This window comes from Sus scrofa, chromosome 3 (assembly GCF_000003025.6).
Source record: "Sus scrofa isolate TJ Tabasco breed Duroc chromosome 3, Sscrofa11.1, whole genome shotgun sequence".
Classification (NCBI taxonomy): Eukaryota; Metazoa; Chordata; class Mammalia; order Artiodactyla; family Suidae; genus Sus; species Sus scrofa.
In genome coordinates, this window is record NC_010445.4 from 124,431,344 (window position 1) to 124,450,247 (window position 18,904).

Consider the following 18,904-nt stretch of genomic DNA (forward strand, 5'->3'; position numbering starts at 1 on the left):
TACTTCTCCTTGTTTAAAAAAATAACTGTAGAATTAAAATAAGGGAAAGTTTAGGTTTTGCTGTTTTTATGGGCTGAGAATTGAGCTTCGTTGAAAAAAATTGAGAGGGACAATTCTGATGTGAATCCCATGTTTATTGTTTTAAAAGCTCTGTGCTAATACCAAAAGAATGTATTTCTGGTGGGAAGTGAAATATTTCCATGGCTTCAGGGAGCTTGACTTCTGTCCTAAAAATAGATTTCCTTAGCTATTATAAACAAAACACCTTTAGCAATAAAAATAAAATATGGATGGAGTTTCCACTGTGGTGCAGTGAGTTAAGGCTCTGGAGTCGCTGCAGCTGCAGCATAGGGGCAGCTGCGGCTTAGATTCAGCCTCTGGCCCAGGAATTTCCATATGCCACCAGTGTGAAAAAAAAAAAAAAACACCAAGAACCAAAAAAAAAAAAAAAATACATAGCAAACACAGCAATGTTTTATATCTTTATCTTTTAAAGACTTTAGGTCTATAAGGAAAAATAAACACCATCCCCCCAAAAAAGCATGTCCAAAAGGCAGCTTATAAGAGATTTGCATATAAAGAAAAAAGTGAAATAAAAATGCAATCTTAACTATGTCTAGATACTCATGTTGCAACAGAAGAAAGGGTGGGGGAAAAATGTAATTGTAATGTATACATGTAAGGATAACCTGACCCCCTTGCTGTACAGTGGGAAAATTAAAAAAAAAATATTAAAAAAAAATGCAATCTTAATAGTAATCAAAGACATGATTGTTAACACATCAGTAACAGACGATTTTCTCCTAGTAGGTAAAAAGAATGTGCCGTGGAGTTTTGCCGTTGTTATCACGTGAGCTTTAATGTGACTGTGAATTTTCTCATAATGTCCGAGCCTGGCAAATTGCTGCAACCTTTCTGCAAGACAAATCAAAATTGGTCCCAGTCCTTTATTTTTCTTTTTTTTTTAAATTTCTCAAATGAATTTATCACATCTGTAGTTGTATAATGATTATAACAATCCAATTTCACAGGATTTCCATCCCACAGCCCAAGCACATCCCCCCATCCCTGGTCCCAGTCCTTTAAATTAGTCGTATGATCCTTCTGATATGTTATTTGTAAAAGCATAAATATATGTGTATACCCATGTGTGCAGTTGCTCTTAGTAGCATTTTTGTAAAAAGAAAATAATCAAAATAACTGAAAAGACCAACAACGGAAAAATATTCACATTAACGGTAGTCAATCCATTGGATGGCATTTTATGAAAAACCAGATTTTTCAAAGACTAATGACATGGGAGTTTGTTCAAAGTAATACGTTAAAAAAAAAAAGCTAAATGTACATGTCTGTGCAATATGTTTATAAATCTGTATGCATAACAAATATTATAAATCTGTATGCATAACAAATATTGGAGACGATACATCCAGATAGTTATAAAAGTTATCTCTGCATGATGGGATTATCTTTCCTTCTCTTCCACAGTTTTCTTTTATTTCTTAATTTCCAACTTCCTACCAGGAATCTGTATTACTGTATGATTCAGTTAAAACCTGTTGTTTAAATGCAAAGTGGCATTTCTGGGAGTACAGAAAATTCTCCTCAGTGATTCATTACCACCTGCAGACATTGAGGAGGCAGAACGATATTATCTGTTTAGCAGGGTCCCTGAATCTCTCAATACTTAGATCCTTGATTTTAAGGAGATCTGGAGGGGTGAAGCGTTTTGTCCAAGGTCATGTGGCAAGTGCGTTGTGTAGCGTCAAAGATAAACAAAGCTGGGGTCAATGTTAAGTTGTAAGGACAGGTGTTAATCAGTAATATATTATTGTGATGGGGAAAGAGTCCAGTGTGAACTGGACCTTCTTTTGAGCAGAGGTGGCTGGGCACTTTAAAGGCAGAAAGAGGGGCGAGGGAGTGGGATGAGAGGGGTTTGACGGGGCAGGACAGTAAAAATGGACAGAAAGAGGGAAGGTGCATGTCATTCCCTATGAAACCCATCTGGGTCTGCAAACCAGGGCTCAGAGGAATTAGGCTCTCCCCTCCCACACAGGCTGGGGGTCAGGGGTCCTATCTTCATGTGGCGGCTGGAGCACACAGTCAATTCTTCTAGCAGTCTTGAGTTTTGCCAGGGAGACACTTTCCAGGGAGCAACAGGCATCCTATGGCTGCAGGTTTGAGCCACTAGAAACTGTGTTGGTGTTTGTCCAAGTCTGTATAGGCCAAGGTTGAAATCCAGAGGTTGAGTCCAGCAGGGAACTTGGAGGAGCCTGGCTGGAGTTCCCTCAAGGAGAGAGTCTGTCAGGAGCAGGACTCAGCCTAGAACTGGTTCTCCTGACCCCTATTCCAATTCTCCTTTCACTACCACTATTTTTGCATATCAAGAACTTTTTGACCCAAATGGGAACTTCAGCTGGAACTAAGGGACCAGAAGAATTATTGAATAAGAAGAGTAAAGAGGAAATTCCCAGTGTGGCACATTGGGTTAAGGATCTGGCATTGCCACAGTTGTGGTGTAGGTTATAGCTGCGGCTCAGATTTGACCCCTGGCCAAGGAAACTTCCATACGCCTTGGGTGCCACTGATAAAGAAGAAAAATTAAAAAGAAGGAAAATGTTTGCCTAGGGTAATAATGTCTCTCCACTCCCGCTGTATTGGATCTTGGTTAAAATGCTCAAAACTTATCTTCCTCTGGGTTGGAGCATCCCCACTTCTTCTGTGGGGTTAATGCTCGAGTCTAAGTATTTAGTGGGTTGGATATATAATGTCCAGGAGTCTCACCACATACTTTTTCAATGAGTTATCAGTTTAAGTGCATGCACACCCGATATAAAATCCCGAGTGCTTCACACTCACATAGCTGACCAGTGAGGTGTGTTCCTGGGTATTGATTCCTTCAGCTCACGGTGAGCAACTGGATTACTTGCTAATCCTCAGGTGGTCAAGACCTTGAAAACAAGAGGCAATTGTAGCTGTGTTTTCAAAATCTGATGTTTAGAGAACATTCTAGGATCACTATAAAACTAGTAAAATCTAGAAGAAAGCCAGCATTGGCTTTGTGAAAACAGAATCCATCCAATCTAGTTACTTAATGTTTAGCCATTGCTGGCAGCTTTCTTCCTTGTTTCATCCTCTTTTTCCATTTTTTTCTTGTCCTCTTCCTATTTTTTCCTGTCCTTCCATCCATCCATCCATCCATCCATCCTTCCTTCCTTCTTTCCCCCTCCTTTCCTCTCCTTCCCTCTTTCCCACCTTTTTCCTGCAAACTTTCAACTCATTTAGTAGACATTTTTGGCTCCCATTCATTGCTAGATCCACTGAAAGCTAGACTGGCATGCTGCCAGAATCATGAGATTTGAGTCAGATGAGCCAAGGATCAGTTTTTGGTTTGGTATCAACTAGCTGCTTGATTGTGACCAAGTTATTTCGTCTCTGTGTACTCACTCATTTCACAAGCAGACATTTTATTGCAAGCATTGTAGGAGACTTTAAGTACTCTAGGTGTGCCACTCTGGTTTTTAAAAATACTCTGTGTGATGATGCAAATGCTGCTCACCCTTGGAAGGTTGTGATGGGCCAACTAAACAACCTACGGGACAGCAGGTAACCCCTTACCCGGCACATGGTCCAGGGCTAAGAAATGCTAGCTGCCTGTTCTTTTCTTTCAGCTTCCTCGATGCCAAGTATGCATGGGTGAGACTCAGTTTTTGAAAGGATCTCACAGGCTACCCGGAAAAAGCAGATTTCCTAGAGAAAAATTTATGCCATATTTCATTCACTCTAAGTCGCACCTTTGTCATATTTTACCATCTATGAAGTCAGAATGCATGTTAAAATCGCCGTTAGCCCGAGGGTGGCAGTTGTGCTGTAGTCTTTTTTGTGGTCACACGTGGGATCAGAGCTGTACCTATTTTTCACCACTTCAGTTCGTTAGGTATGTTATTAGCATTCCACACGTTGACTTTAACTGCCTTCAAAATATCTTCAAGGAGATTATGCTATGATTCAGCATTAAAACAAAAAGACATCTGAGGGCACAGCAAGGCACAGAAACAGAGAAGTGGGACATTATTTGGATATTAGTGAAGCAAAGGGTCTTCCCTGGAGAATTAACCATGAGCAACAAAGCTGACAAAATGATGTCACAGCTTGGAAGGAAATGTCACAGACAAGGGTGATGGCCCCTTCTTAGAAAAGTGTTAGGTCGTCTTGAGTTTCCCAGATGGATAACCAGCCATCTATGATGCTGGGTTCAAATGAGATTAAAAACTAGGCTTTAGGAACAAAAGCACACAAACAAGCAAACAAAGAGCAACCCCAATAAAAAATCCGGATTCAAATTCCTCATCCCAGGTGAAAGAGTTCCTTCTGGTGGAATTCAGTTTCCTCTGTTAAAAGAGAAGAATCAACATATACCCACCAGGGTTGTTATAAAAATAAATTCAATAAAGGCCAGGAAATGAAGTGGGTTTAGCTGCAAAGTATTAATCAAGCACAGACATTTTCCAGGGCTGATTGTTTGGATGTCTGTGTTTTATTTTCCTTTTTCTTGAAACTGTGAGCTCCCTGAGGACAGACGCTTAGCCTTCGGCTCCCTACCACCAAGCTGGGATGGATGGACAAGCCCGGAGCTCGGTCAGTTAGAAGGCTGAACCTGTGCCTGACACTGTTTCCATTGTTATCACTGCTGTGGTTTTGGTTGTTTTGTTTTGATTTTGGCATTTTTTTAAGTGCAGGTGAGTTACAACATTGTGCCAATTTCTGCTTACAGGAAAGGGACCCAGGCATACACCCACACACCCACACACATATACATACACATTTCTTTTCTTCTATCATCTTCCATCATGGTCTATACCAAGAGACTGGATGTCGTTCCCCGGACTATGCATTAGGACCTCATTGCTTCTCCATTCTAAATGTAACAGTTTGCATCTACTAACCGCAAACTCCCCGTCCATCCCACTCCGTTCCCCCTCCCCCTTGGCAACCATAAGTCTGCTCTCTAAGTCTGTGGTCACTGCTGTTTTCCAAGCCTATTTTGATACTTGCCGCATTCCTGAAGGTGTACGTTAAGCAAATATTGAAACTGACACTTCAGACATAAGGGAGCCAACAGAGAAGCCTAGTTATTTGATGGGATGTTAGAATCGAATGCGTCCATAGCCCTGCCACTCCCTGCAGGTCAGGACTGGCTCAGTCATGCAGGTGGGACTGGGCAGACACTGAAGCCCGTTAGTCCCTGCAGGTCTAAGCAGTAGGAGCCTGTTGGGGGAGGGGTGGAGATGGGGCATCAGGGAAGGAGGGTGGAGCTTGGGCTCAGGCTCTGTGGGGAGGCCGGACTCCTGCTGCGCACATGAAATGATTAGCTGGGACAGTCTTCCAAAGGAGGCCCACGGTACCATGTGGCACAAAGGAGCCTGTCCATCAGTGAGGCTGAAGGGATGGGACAGAAGATGCAGGAAAGGAAGCAGGAAATGCCTGGAGGGGAAGAAATGAGAAAACCAGGGGCAGCTAGGAAGGGCCTGGTGACAGGGTAGGGAAGTAACTGGAGAAAGAGCACTGCTGCTTCCCGAGGCCAGGAAGAGTGCATGATGGGATGAAAAAGGTGGTTGGTAAATCCCTCTTGGAAGCTGTGGAACAAGGGACATCTTTGAATGTACCCATTGTCTACAGAGGTAGAAAGAGTAAAACAGGGGACCAAATGCTTAGCATCCAGACAAATACATCTTTTACATTTTTACTTTAACTAAAAAAAAAAAATAAAATGTAAATAAACTTGGAAAAATATGCAAATCCTAGCAGCTCAGCGAATTTTCACGAGGTTGATACAGCCACGTTCTAAACACCCAGATGGGAAACAAACATTCGTAGCAGCCAGGGGTCCCCTTGTGCAGCCTCAGTCATGATCACCCTCTAAGGATGACCACTGCCTGACCTCTCGCATCACACACTCAAGTTTCTCACCTAATTTAAAAACCAAAAGCCCAAGGTGTAAAACCAGGTTTTATGTGGGCAGAGGTCATGACCCTTGGTGTTGAACCTGCATCGCCTTGAGCGGAAGGCAGACCTGACATTGCATGACAGATGCGCTATTTACTATGTGAAACTCCAGCTTCCTTGTTAGTAAAGTGGGGATGAGATGTTAAAGTGGTGATGCTGCTGTCAGGCTAAGCGAGATGCTCTCTAAGTAGAGGCTCACTCAGGGTCTGGGGCTCAAGTGTTGGTTGGGTGTGCATTGGTACGAATAAAAATGAGAATGAATAGGTGACCGCTTTAATCAGACACAGTCATGGAGTTTTGGAGCATGAGAGAGGAAGGCTCACTGAGGCTCTGGTGGGAGCAGGCTGAGACTGGAAGAGCGTGGAACAGAGAAGGCAAAGCACTCTGCTCTTTGACCAGGACTGCCTCTAACTTGCGCAGTCACCTCTCACCTCTCATCTTCCTTGCCCAGGCCTCAGTTTCCTCTCCCTTATAATTTATGGATGCTATAATAAGTTTTTCCCACGACTGATCTCACTCAAAAACACAGTACATCTATAATTAGCTAACTTGGAAAAGTATAGAATAAAAATAAACAGTAATTGCAGTGCCCAACCAGACAAACTGGAATACATTTGGGGGGTGTAAAAAGGTGTAGAAAGAATTCAAAATCATCTCATATACGGGTGATAATTCTGCACTGGTTAAATCTAGCTGCTGTAGGCCCAGGCGGACCCGTGAGAACGCCCATGCAGCAGAGATAAAAAGAATATTCTGTATGAGGCTGTGCATCAACACTAAATTCAGGCCAACAATCCGAAGAAATACAAAGAAGAGCTCAGTCTGAGGTATAACTTTAACCCTACTTCCTAAATAAGTGTAGTCTTTATATAGACAAAAAGCATAAGTTTTCTCGGAAATGTATGCATATATACTTCCTTATATATATAAGGATCCTTATAATGTATGGAGTGTATATGTGTAAGGATTCCTCTGTCTTTCATACTCTCTTCATATGTATATGAGAGAGTATGCTTATAATACATATAAGATCAAAATAAAAGAACCCTTGGGGGACCAGGAAGATACATTCTCTTTTCACTCCTATGCTCTAAAATGGAATCATCTGTTGCATTAATTTTAACCCTACACTTTATAAGGCCAAACTACAAAAGAGATGGGATGGATGTAAAAATTTTTATTACCTTGACAAAGAAAAAGTACAATAATTGCTTCCTGGGAGAGAAAGCATTTTTCCCTGCTAGTAAATTCTAGGATGGATTTAGCCCATAGGTCCTCCAGACCTCGCACAACAAGCCCCATCTTCCAACTTCTAGAACATTTCTCTGTGCTCTACACCAGCTGGTATATTTCACCTTGCTTTCCACCTCAAGAGATTTCCTACAGCACATGCTCCACAGGCCACATCACAGAATCTACCCACTCAGTTATAGATCCATTCACGTATCTCCTCTTTAAAAAAAAATCCCCTGGAGTTCCTGTCATGTTGCAGCAGCAACGAATCCGACTAGGAACCATGAGGTTTCGGGTTCAATCCCTGTTCTCGCTCAGTGGGTTAAGGATCTGGTGAGCTGAGGTATAGGTCGCAGATGCAGCTCGGATCTGGCGTTGCTGTGGTTGCGGTGTAGGCTGGCAGCTACAGTCCTGATTAGACCCCTTGCCTGGGAGCCTCCATATGCCACAGGTGCAGCCCTCAAAAGACAAAAAAAGACACACACACAAAAAAAAACCCCAAATGTCTATTAGTGTTAGATGCTGAACATCCAAACATGAGGCGGGGGCTGCGCTCCTGCCCTTTAAGTGTCCACAAACTCAAGGAAAAAACAGAAGCGTGGACACTCAGAGGTCACTTAGGCCAGCCTTAGAAGGGTACCCCTCCTGAAGGACGAGGACACACTAAGTGCCCTTCTCCCTCCTTCGCTTTGAGTCGTGTTTATGGGCTTTTCAAGGTGTGGATCTGAGCCCTGAGGGGAAACATCATCCATACTTAGCCCAACAAGGAAGAGAAGAGTGTGAGCACCCAGCCTCCAGACGACCCAGCCCTGCCTGTGCTCCCACCACGTGGGAGGCAGAGGGTTGAAAAGGCAGCCATGTGAGCTGGTGTGGGCTGCTCGGGTGGCCGGGGGTGGGGATATGGGGAGAGAGACTGTCCCTTAACCAAAGCCAAGGGATTGGAGAAAAATGGAGCAAGGCAGCGACGGCAGAGAAGAGGGTTCCCCCCCCCCAGTATCCTGCATTCTGCACCCCATAGCGCCCCAGGCAAGACCAGTTCTAGAAAAGCCTTCAGGGTCACCAGGAGCAGAGTCCCAAAGCAATGGTGAGGAAGGGTCACGAGAGGGCCAGCTGCACAGCAAAGAGCCATGATATGTGGTTATAAGTGTTTTTCATTGGCCTGCCTGCTTCATTCAAGGGCCAGGATCAATGTAAACAAATGGGAAAGGATATGGGTAGATTAGGGGACTTCATATTTGTCTTTGCTTTAATACAAGTTTGAGCTCTACTAAACCACACCTTGTCAGTGACACGTGAACTCCGTCTTTTACCATCTTGGGCTTTGAGTTCCTTGTTATAAAATAAGAAACCATCCCATAAACTTCTGAGGATTAAATGAGATCTTAAGTGTGAAAACACTTAGTCAACTGTCAAATGCCCTTTGGTGTTCCTAATCCTATAATCAAAACTTTCACGCAGGTGGATGGTTTTAAAAATCTTTATGTCTTTAGGAAGTTTCTGAGTTGTTTTTTTGTGTGTGTGCCTTTCTTAATTAGAAATGTATTGATCTTGGAGTGTCTTTGTTCCATCTGACTTTCATATTTCAAACCGGGTTTTCAAGGCTGGAGCCGATGGAAAGAATATGAATTTTTCAACCCTCTGAAGGAATGATTTCTAACCCCACCTCTGCCATTTAAAAGCTGTGTGGCCTTGAATAAGTCACTTAGGCTTTCTGTTTATTGATCTATAAAGTAGAAGTAAAAACACAACCTTCCCCATTTTAGCATAAGAACACACTGCCTTGATCAATTCTGAAAACTACAGAATTGTTATTTCTCTAGCTGGATCCATGCCAAGGGCAAGTTACTCCACTACCGTGTATGCGAAGGACAGGTAAGAAGGACTAATCAATGCTTTGTAATAACATATAAGGGGAAAAAAATCTGAAAAGGAATGGATATATATTATATGTATGTATAACTGATCTACTTTGCCATATACCTGAAACTAACTTATAACCACTTTGTAAGTTAACTATGCTCCAATAAAATTTATATATGAAAAAGAAAGTATCCCAACAAAAGAAAGCTAAGAAATGAAACACATTTTAAAAAAGAATGAACTAGATAGTTCTTCTGCCCCAACTTCTGTGAATATCAAGCACAGCCCCTTCTTATTTTGTAAGGGAAACGGAACACTCTTTATAAGAGAGCGCCTGGGTGGCAGGCTGCCCAGCTCCCTGTCAGCTCTCCCTCTGCTTATGTAGAATCCCAGACTTGTATTGATATCTGCATGCATTTGTTGGCTCAGCTCCCCCTTTGCGGGCGATAGATTGCTTCTGCTGAAGCTGCCAGTGCAATATTTTGAAAATAGACATCCATTTCTAGAAGAAAAGAGATCCAAATGAGACTTTTTTTTCTCTTTTACATTAAAAATTGCGATAATATCAGTGTCTTTCATGTCGGCATGATTTTTGAAGCTCTTCCATAAGGCACTCTTGTAATGACCACCTGTGGGTAGAGAAGGAAGTGATTTGGGAGAAACACCTGTCGAGTGGCTCCCAGCTGGATGAAGAATATGGAGCAGGTATAGCCAGGGGCAGTCTTTCAGGTTCATCGTCTTTAGCTTGTGTTATAGGTGAGTTGAGTTCCCCTCAAATTCATATGTTCAAGTACCAACCCCTAGCACCTGAGAAGGTAGGACGTATTTGGAAATAGAGACTTTGCAGATGCAGTAAGTTGAGCTAGAAGGAGGTCACACTGGAGGAAAGTGGGCTCTTCTCCGATGTGACTGTGTCCTAATAAAAAAGGAAGGGTTGGCAGAGGCACGAGGAGAATGCCATGTGAGGATGGAGGTGGGGCTGGGGCAAGCCTATGATCACCAGAGATTGCCTGCAACTCCAGAGAAGCCAGGGGAGAGGTAGGGAGCAGACTGTCCCTCACAGCCCTCGGAAGGGACTGACCCCGCTGACATCTCCATCTGGGACTTCCAGCCCCCACGACAGAGACAATAACGCTCACTGGCCCTTGGTTCCAGTAGCCGTAACATTCCTTGGAAGGTGCCCTTGGAAATCATTCAGAGCCATCATCTCATGATCCAGGAGGAAATAATGTCTAGAACGTTCCCCCATTCTTAAGGTGTGGCGCTGACTAGACCCATGGGAGCCAAGAGGGTGCCATGTGTTTGTTATGCTCCCTTGTACTCTTTGCCAGGAGATAAAAGGGGGAAGGTTAAAGTTATTCAGTATAAAAGTGCCATCAATCTAGGAAGATGCAGTCCATGGAGGCACTCTACCCCTCATCCAAGTTCTGCTGGGCAGACGCCACTCTACCATCTCTAGCTCAGACCCTCCCCAGACATCATTGTCTCTTTCCCTATCTTTCAATCTTTGCTCAAATATCACTGTTTCCTTATCCTGTGCCACTTCTTTCAAAGTAGTGCTTCTAATGCTACTCATGTATTCTATTTATTTATATTTATTGACTGGATATCTCAACTAAAATGTAATCTTGAGAAAGTCAAGGATCCTTTTCTAATTTGCTCGCTGTCGCCTCCCAAATGCCTAGAATAATACTGCCTCCCTTATATTGGGCTTCTAATATTTTTTGTCATTGTTGAAAGAATTCATAAATATTTTTAAAATACCTTTATTTGAAAATTTTCAATGTTACTACTGAATTTATTCCTTTGCTGTGTTGGAAGACAGCCTCACATTGAGGCTGAAGGGATCTCTTGACTCTGGCAACTGTGGCTTTTGGTCCAGTAGTCTTGATTAGAGGCCAGAGCTGTATTTAATTGAAGAGAAGGGCTAAAAGAATCCTGAAGGAAGCATTGGTGGGGACAGTTAAGCCCTAGCACTTATCTGGCAACAACTGCATTGACAGTCATTGCGGTTTTGTTTTTTGTTTTTTTTTTTAATATTATATTTAGGCTATAGTAACTAAAACATCGGAGAAGCAGATCTAAGTATCTTCTAGAGCCACATAGGTTAAAAAAGTGGCAATTAGCCACTTGTGGCTGTTTAAATTTCAATTAACTAAAAGTGATTTCAGTTCAAAATTTAGTTCCTCAGTCACATCAGCCTCGTCTTCACAGCTCAGTAGCCACATGTGGCCAGTGGCTGTAAGACATGAGAGTGGATGGAGAGCGTGCCCATCATAGCCAGCAGAAGGGCTCCAGGTGTGTTTCTTAGTGTCTGGATGGTGAGCATCATGAAAGGAAGCATCGCAATGAACAGCACACGTTTTCACTCTCCTTGGATCATGTGACCCACTGTCCAACTTCACTGAGGCCACGTAGACTCGACTAGGCTTTCCACTTACTTTCTTCCATAAGGATTTAACAGATCTGTGAACAATAGGAAATGTTATAGTATGATCTAGCTGGGTTATGGTATCAGCTGTGCAGATCCCGGGAGTTCCCAGTCCACAGGCAAGAGAAGCACTGCAGGAAAGGGCACAGAGCAGGAAATGCTTCAGTGAGTTCGACCATATACGAATGGTTCAGAATGACTGAGATTTAGGGGCTATATGGGGTTGTGTGGCTTGTGAAAGTTCCAGAAAGAAAGTGACCCAACTGTGAACCCCTTGAGCTATAGCATATATATATGGATATTATGCTGTCTGGCATTCTATATATTCAGCGGCTACTCAAGTACATCTATTGTTGAATGAATGAGCGAATCAATTAATCAACCACCTAGTACATCAACATACCAACTACAAATGATATATTTACAAAGGCCAGATGCATTTGCCAGGATAGGACTGTTATCCTCTAATAATAAATAGAGCTCAAAATTCTGGAGATTTCCCCTGCTATAAGTTTGCTTTTCACTTAATTCACCTGTCTAAAGTAGGTCAGGGTGAAAGAGAACCTTCGTTTCGGTCATTCAGGGATCTAGTCTAATGCATGACCTGACATCTTGTAGCTACAACATCCTGAACAAGTGGCCTCTGGGGTCACCAAGGTAGAGAAAATAGATGGAGGAGATACACTGGCTCTTAGCTACCTCAGCCCAGGAATGACAGGAGTCACTTCTACTCTCAGGTCATGGTCAGGGACTTGTCACATAGCCCCACTCCCTGCAAGGGAGCCTGGGAAACAAACGGGAGGCAGCACAGAACACCCCTGGCTGAGCCCTAACCCTTTACCACACTAGGCCCACAGGACCTTTGCCGGAAGATTCCACTCTATCCGTGTGTGGTTTGCAGGCTATTTTTTAAAAAACAGAATCCTTTTTAAAATAAAATACAATATACAAACAAGGCAAATGCTGGGTTTTTCCAGTTGAAATGAGGGCACAGGGAGGAGGATCCATAAATCTGCCCCCTCAACAAAATCTCATACACCATCTTTGTAGCTTACACGGTCCGCCAGGGAATCCAGGACCCTTGGAGGCGGAGTTAAGACCTACCATGGACTGTTGGGAACCCCAGGAGGGCTTCCGGCAAGAGGGCAGTGTGGCCACCTCTTCGCGCCACACAGTTGTGGCGGATGGCCCGGAGTGGCGGGTTGGAGGGCGCCTGCGCACTGTGGGATCAAGGTGAGCAGGGGCGGGTTCAGCGGCTCCAGAGCCTTCGGATGAAAGAAGGGGAGGATCTGACCCCATCTCCGTGGGGCTCCGTGTGTTCTCCCTATTTCTTCTGGCTCAAAATTCTGAGTCTCTTTCTCAAAGTTAGACATCATACGATATCACTTATATGTGGCATCTAAAAAAATGATACAAATGAATTTACTTATAAAACAGAAAGAGACTCTCTGACATAGATAACAAACTTAGGGTTACCAGAGGGGATAGTGGAGGGTTGGGGGCTGGGGAGATAAATTAGGAATTTGAGGTTGACATATACACCCTATGATGTAAAAAATAGATAACCAACAAGGACCCACTGTATAGCACAGGGAACCATATGCAATGTCTTGTAATAGCCTATAATGGAAAAGAATCTGAAAAAGAATATAGATAGAAAGAATTTATATATATAAGAACTTATCTATATGTAATTCATAAATATATAAAAGAATTTATAGTTATATATATATATGCCAAATCACTTTGCTATACACCTGAAACTAACCCAACATTGTAATTTCACTTTAATAAAAAATAAACAAAAAAGCTGAAAACCCCAAGTCTTTCTCAATCAGATCTCTCACCTTTACAGGGTTGAAGTCATTCCAGTTCTGCCATAAGTTTGACACGGGAGTCAGCAATCGACTTCTGCAAAGGGCCGGGCAGCCAGTATTTCAGGCGGGGGGCCATTTGGTCTCCATAGCAAGTACCCTACTCTGTGTGGCGGAGAACAAAAGCCACAAGGAACAATCTGCAGACGGATGGGCGGAGTCGTATCCAATGAAATTGTATTTAGAAACACTGAAAACGGAACTGCCTATATTTCCCATATGTCATGAAACATTTTTCTTCTTTCAATTTGTTTTCAATCATATAAATATGTGAAAGAAATCCTTAACTTGCAGGCCACCTAAAAACAGGCTCTGGGCCACATCTGGCTCCTGTGGGGTATGATGCCACCTCTGGTCTGTTGCTTATGGAATGATTACATCATTGTGCCAAGGACTGATATTTAGGACATAATTTTCTTTTTTCTTTTTGCAGTGGCATCTATTGGGATGATATAAAAATAAAGGTAAGAGACTGACATTTTCAACAATTTTTCCACAGAACTTTCAGACACCATTAAAAAAATACTGGAAATTATTGTTAATTTTGTCAAAGCAACTATATTTTAATTCAGGACCACTCCCAGGCATGGAAACAAATCCACAGAATTGGAACAAACAAATCAGAACAAAACAAGCCTGGAAGGGCCTGAGGTTCCTAGACTCTTTCTGGCCTCTATCACAGAAGCCCAGAAATTAAGATGCCCTTTCTCTGGGCACGGCAAGATGTGGTGACCACCAGTTAATTGTGAGAATTCCCGGAGTCACTCAACTCAAACAAAGTTTGGACTTCTTAAAGCCAAGAAAACATTTTTGTTTAATTTTCCCTTATCAGAAATCATGCTATTCTTGAAAGCACCCAAATGAATAAACACACCAGCTAAAGCATCCCATGACATTGTTTGTTGCCAAAATGATTTTACTTTTCAAAGTAAGCCCAATTTATTTTAGATCATTTGGGGAAAAAATGATGAGAAAAAAAAAAGTCACCCAAATCTCAGAACTAAGAGAGAGGCATTGTAAATCAGAGATCATTTCTTTTCTTTTTTTATTTTTATGGCTGTACCTGCGGCATATGGAAGTTCCCGGGCTGGGGGTTGAATGGAGCTGCAGCTGCTGGCCTACACCACAGTCACAACAACGCCAGATCCAAGCCGCATCTGCAACCCACCCACAGCTTGTGGCAACACAGGATCCTTAATCCACTGATCGAGGCCAGGGGTCGAACCCACATCCTCATGGACACCATGTCAAGTTCCTAACCCACTGAGCCACGACAGGAACTCCAGAGGTTATTTCTTTAGCATAACAGGGGTTGTATCAAATTTACCTATTTATAGCCTGATTTTTTTTTTCACTCAACTTTATACCCTGAACATTCTACTTCCCATGTCCTTAAAAAGTTCTTGGACTTTTTTTCATTGATCACAGAATTTTGTACAGATAGGCTTTTTATTTAATGATTTGATTTACTGAAAATGGGCATGCGTTCGGTGGACAAATCTTTATGTGTCTTGGGGACGAGGTCCCAGTCCTCATGGAGTTGACCTTGGGTATCTTTCATGTGTGAGTCGGCGGCTGGATCCTGTGGTGCTAAGGTGAGCAAAGCCAGTTTCTCCTTCCTAGAAGCTCTCCGTTAGTGACAGAGGCAGGCAGGTGGTCCAACGACAATTACAGCACATTGTGGGGCGAAGAGGAGGCTCTGTACCTTCAAAGAAGGAGTGGACACATCTGTGGGGGGCAGGGGGGGAGGGCTTGGAGAACTTCTGAGGAATAAATGCATCTTTCAAAGGGCATTGTTTTTTTAATTCTTGTCAAGAGTATCGCGATGCAGACCAGACTGCATCTAAGTGGTGTCGTTCTGCCCAAGAGAGTCTGGCCTGGTTAGTCATTTAGAGAGGACTTAGCATTTAAGATGGATTTACACCCCACAGAGCAGGAAAGATGCGAGTTCTCTCACCAGACAGCACAGGGAACCGCTGCGTTCTGTGGAAATGACTTTGGACCAGGGTTCAACGGCCTTAAATCCTGGTCTCAGGATTAACAGAGATAATGGCATCCATATACTTAACCATAAATATTTTCTGGGCTCTGTCATCTCAGTAGACCAGCATCTCCTCTGGGGATGGTGCTGGCTCTGCCTGGCAAAGAAGAGATTCTAATTGCGTGTTGAATAAATTAGCATAATCTTGCCCACTCAGATCCCTGTCTGTGAAATGAGGATAGAGTGTCTGCTTGATTTTCGCCAAGATGTTATGAGACTTAACTAAGATGCTATATAAGAAAGCATTGTAAAAAGAGATATAAACGTGTTATAATCACCCATTTTAAAATAAAAGCATCACATCTATTGTTAAGCATGTTCTCAATTTTCTGTGGTAATTGTTATTATTTTTAACCACACAGGCATACTTAAGCAGACTTTTTCTGAATACCTATATCTCTTCTATAAAGCACGGCTGTCCAGTGTCTTTTGAAACATCTTCAGAGACGGGGATAAATTCATATTCCTGAATGCCCGCACTAGGGGCAAGTGATTTAAAACCTAGACACTGCAATTTCTTTTCCTGCAAAACCCTGCCTCATAGCACTGCTCTGGGGAATGAGTAAGATACCACGAGATGGTAAGGAGAGAACCGGCATCATGGCACAAATTATTACTGCTGTTGTCATACTCTATCATTTCTTGATGCAAAACTGGGTTTTCTTTTCTTTTCTTTTCTTTTTTTTTTTGTCCTTTTAGGGCCACACCCACGGCATACGGAAGTTCCCAAGCTAGGAGTCGAATCAGAGCTGCAGCTGCTGGCCTGTGCCACAGCCACAGAAACACCAGATCTGAGGCTTGTCTGCAACCTACACCACAGTTCATAGCAACGACAGATCCTTAATTCACTGAGTGAGGCCAGGAATTGAACCTGCATACTCATGGATGCTAGCCAGATTCTTTTCTGCCAAGTCACAATGGGAGTTCCTCCAACTGGGTTTTCTTTAACCCAGTACACTGGTTTCTCACCGTGCTGATCACGAACGCAGAAGACTTCCTTCCCTGGCCGCTAACTCATGTCCCTTCCATCTCATATTGTTCTGGCTAAGTACTTGGATTTAAAAACAGTTTCAAATGCTTGTTTTGGAAATGTGAATTTGTTCCGGCATGATTGACACATTAGGGAATAATCTGAGCATCATGTGAATGAGTGTTGGTATATGCATGATTTCATCTGCAGGAAACTGCCTGCAGCTGACCAAGCTCTACTGGAATATGCAAAATGCACAGACCTCCTAGCTACAGCTGAGGCCAAAGGTGTGAGAATTTTCTCCCCACTTCCTGATCACCCTCTTTCTTACTTCACCATAGCTCACAAGCTGTCCCCTCTGACACCCACTGCCAACCACCAAACTCCAGGTCTTCTCCAAGGAAAGATGTCCGGTGTATTGTGATACCCAGGTGTGTCTTTACCATTTAAAGTCTGCACGACTCTGTACTATTTTTATTAGGTGTCTGGCTTTGTGAGTATGTGTCATTGAGGAAGCTGTTGAGTGTTGTAACCCCCTATGTCTCAAAGTCTTGTGATTTTTGCACAGTCCCTTATAGGGAAACACTTGTTGCCTTACAGCAGAATTTATCCTATAGGACTTTATGTTCTTCCCTATTTTATCTTGCTGGACTTGGTGTCTATTGAGATCAATTTTTTTTTCTTTGTTGGCCACCCCATAGCATATGGAGTTCTGGGGCCAGGGATCAGATCTGCGCTGCAATTGTGATCTACACCATAGCTGCAGCAATGCCAGATGCTTTAACCCACTGCACCAGGCAGGGGATTAAACCTGCATCTTGGCACTGCAGAGACACTGCAGATCCTATTGCACTCCAATTTTGCTATTTTTTATAAAGTTTGATCAGGCGTTCCAAGCAAGTGTTTTATTCTGATTTTGCAGGTGACTGATCTGGGGTTTAGAGAGAGTAAAGTCTAGCTTAGTTTTTCATAAATGAGTGGTGAAATAAGAATTAGAATTGCCTTGTGTCTCCTGTTCCAAGGGCAGTATCACACTGCCACAGGAATAGAATGGCCTTTAGAGTGGCACACATCTCAACTTGAAGTACTGCTCAACAAAATTCTTTTACCTGCGTGCCTGCAGTAAATTCCTTAAATCACCTCACATGGAAAGATCAGGAAAATGGCACTCACTTCTCAGTCACTAGAAATTAAGCCACAAAATACATGGAAAAACCCAGTGTAGTGCCTTGGGCAGAACAGACGTAATTGTCCTTGCCTCTTTCCTGATACATTTTATTGAGCACATGTTTTGTTGTAGGGACTGTTGTAGGCGCTTCTTTATGTATTACCTAATTTAATTTTTTAAAATCCTATGCAGAAGTTTCCTTTATTATTCTTTTTTTTTTTCCCCACTGTACAGCTAGGGGGTCAGGTTATCCTTACATGTATACATTGCAATTACAGTTTTTTCCCCCACCCTTTCTTCTGTTGCAACATGAGTATCTAGACATAGTTCTCAATGCTATTCAGCAGGATCTCCTTGTAAATCTATTCTAGGTTGTATCTGATAAGCCCAAGCTCCCGATCCCTCCCACTCCCTCCCCCTCCCATCAGGCAACCACAAGTCTCTTTTCCAAGTCCATGATTTTCTTTTCTGAGGAGATGTTCATTTGTGCTGGATATTAGATTCCAGTTATAAGTGATATCATATGGTAATTGCCTTTGTCTTTCTGGCTCATTTCACTCAGTATGAGATTCTCTAGTTCCATCCATGTTGCTGCAAATGGCATTATGTCATCCTTTTTTATGGCTGAGTAGTATTCCATTGTGTATATATACCACATCTTCCGAATCCAATCATCTGTCGATGGACATTTGGATTTTTTCCATGTCCTGGCTATTGTGAATAGTGCTGCAATGAACATGCGGGTGCATGTGTCTCTTTTAAGCAGAGCTTTGTCCGGATAGATGCCCAAGAGTGGGATTGCAGGGTCATATGGAAGTTCTATGTATAGATTTCTTTTTTTTTTTTGGTCTTTTTTTTTTTTGTTGTTGTTGTTGTTGTTGTTGTTATTGTTGCCACCTCCTGGGCCGCTCCCGCGGCATATGGAGGTTCCCAGGCTAGGGGTCGAATCGGAGCTGTAGCCACCAGCCTACGCCAGAGCCACAGCAACGCGGGATCCGAGCCGCGTCTGCAACCTACACCACAGCTCACGGCAACGCCGGATCGCCAACCCACTGAGCAAGGGCAGGGACCGAACCCGCAACCTCATGGTTCCCAGTCGGATTCGTTAACCACTGCGCCACGACGGGAACTCCTATGTATAGATTTCTAAGGTATCTCCAAACTGTTCTCCATAGTGGCTGTACCAGCAGTGCAGGAGGGTTCCCTTTTCTCCACAGCCCCTCCAGCACTTGTTATTTGTGGATTTATTAATGATGGCCATTCTGACTGGTGTGAGGTGGTATCTCATGGTAGTTTTGATATTTGCATTTCTCTTATAATC

At 42.9% G+C, this 18,904-nt stretch overlaps 1 long non-coding RNA gene across 1 annotated transcript; it reads right to left on the bottom strand.

The window, feature by feature from the left end:
* Window positions 744–13,633, bottom strand: LOC106509905. Its single transcript, XR_001307888.2, has 3 exons — window positions 13,378–13,633; window positions 12,635–12,929; window positions 744–11,565 (listed from the first exon to the last, which is right to left on the bottom strand). It is a non-coding gene; the product is annotated as an uncharacterized LOC106509905 (long non-coding RNA).